At 45.7% G+C, this 1,999-nt stretch overlaps 1 non-coding gene across 1 annotated transcript; it reads left to right on the forward strand.

The window, feature by feature from the left end:
• Window positions 1–1,892: 1,892 nt before the first annotated feature.
• Window positions 1,893–1,999, forward strand: LOC123456486. Its single transcript, XR_006634564.1, has one exon. It is a non-coding gene; the product is annotated as a U6 spliceosomal RNA (small nuclear RNA).

Raw genomic sequence — 1,999 nt, forward strand, 5'->3', positions numbered from 1 at the left:
GGCGTACGCATCTGGAGTTCGTTGGCAGTGGCACACCCATTCTCTCTCTCCCTCTCTCTCTCTCTCTCTGTCGCTCTCAAATAAATAAATAAAAATGAACAAAAAATTTTAAAAAAAAAGACTCATGACCCGGAGGCCACCCAGCAAGGGAGTAGCAGAACTGGGAGAGAGCCCCACCTCTCTGCCTCCCCACGACTGACTCATTCGGTGTGGGCCCCAGAGCACAGGAGGTGGCAGGGTTCCAGGAAGAGAGGAAAACTTTCTGCTGAGCAGAACTATCCACCGGTGAAGAGGTTCAGAGGGGAGGGAGCTCACACGAACGCTGTCGCTGGAATCCCAGAAAAGGGCTCCGAAGGTCTCCTGCGCTCTGTGAATTGATGCTGCACGGGAGCCGCACAGGAGCCTGCCGGGGCCCAGCTGTGCTCTAGAAATGTCCTTAGGGTATTCACACACAAAAAAGGGGGGGGGGGGGAACGGTAATATACAACCATACTTGCTTGTTTATATAAAGAAGGACACATCAAAATCAGTATTGGGCCGGGCGTGGTGATGCATGCCTTTAATCCCAGCACTCAGGAGGCAGAGGTAGGAGGATCGCCATGAGTTCGAGGCCACCCTGAGACTTCATAGTGAATTCCAGGTCAGCCTGGGCTAGAGTGAGACCCTACCTTGAAAAAACAAAAAAAAAAGAAAAAACAAAAAACGCTAGTATTGGTTTTGGGGGAAGGCTAGAATGATAAAGGACAAGACTGGATAAAGTTGCTATTTTTTTCTTTCATATTGCAGAAATATTTAAGCATATACAAAAGCAGAAAGACTAGTCCAAAAAAATTCCACGGGGCTGGAGAGGTAGCTTAGTGGTTAAAGGTACTTGCTTGCAAAGCTTCATGGTACCGGTTTGAGTCCCCAGTACCCATGGAAAGCCAGATATGCAATGAGGCAGGTGCGTTTGGAGTTCATTTACGGTGGCAAAAGACCCTGGGGTATTCACACTAGCTCTCTGTGTGTCTGCCTTTCTGTTTCTCTGTCTCAAATACATACAGACAGACAGACATACATAATATATATATTTTTTTAATTTCATGTATCCATTACCTAGCATTAATTATTTCACCCCTCCTATTTCATTTAGCTTTCCATGCTTTTTTAGGAATTTTTTTTTTTTTTTAGCAAATTACTTCTTTTTTTTTTTTTGGTTTTTCGAGGTAGGGTCTCACTCTAGCCCAGGCTGACCTGGAATTCACTATGGAGTCTCAGGGTGGCCTCGAACTCATGGCAATCCTCCTACCTCTGCCTCCCGAGTGCTGGGATTAAAGGTGTGCACCACCACGCCCGGCCAAATTACATGTTTTGAGAAATGTAAAGCAAGTCCTAGATATCATCCTATCGTTCCATCCACAGTAACTTCAGTATGTATCTCTAAGGCATAGAGTTTTACACAAGACCATGACAACGACGCCATCCTGACGCATGACAAAATCAGCAGTGGTTCTTTCATATCACTTAGTGATCAGCCCATACTTAGATCTCCCCTAGCCGGGTGCTTTGTCGCTCACCTGCCATTGCGGCACTCAGGAGGTTGATGCAGGAGGAGCTAGAATTCAAGGCCAGCCCAAGGTACGCAGAGAGACCCTGTCTCAAAAATATATATTAGGCTGGGAAGATATCTCAGTGGTTAAAGGTGCTTCCTTGCAAAGCCTGCTGGCCTGGGTTCGATTCCCCAGTACCCACATAAACCCAGACTCACAAAGTGGCGCGTGTGACTGGGGTTCATTTGTAGCATCAAAGGGCCCTGGTGCATCCATATTAATCCCCCTCTCTCTCAAATAAATAAACATATATATATTTTAAGCTGGTTTGCATCCTACATGGGCACTTAAAAAATTAAGTAAGTGGTAACTTTGGCAACACATATACTAAAATTGGAACACCACAGAGATGGTTAGCGTGGACCTTGCACAAGGATGGCATGCAAATTCATGAGGCATTCCATATTTTT

Source organism: Jaculus jaculus, chromosome 23, assembly GCF_020740685.1.
Source record: "Jaculus jaculus isolate mJacJac1 chromosome 23, mJacJac1.mat.Y.cur, whole genome shotgun sequence".
Taxonomy (NCBI): domain Eukaryota; kingdom Metazoa; phylum Chordata; class Mammalia; order Rodentia; family Dipodidae; genus Jaculus; species Jaculus jaculus.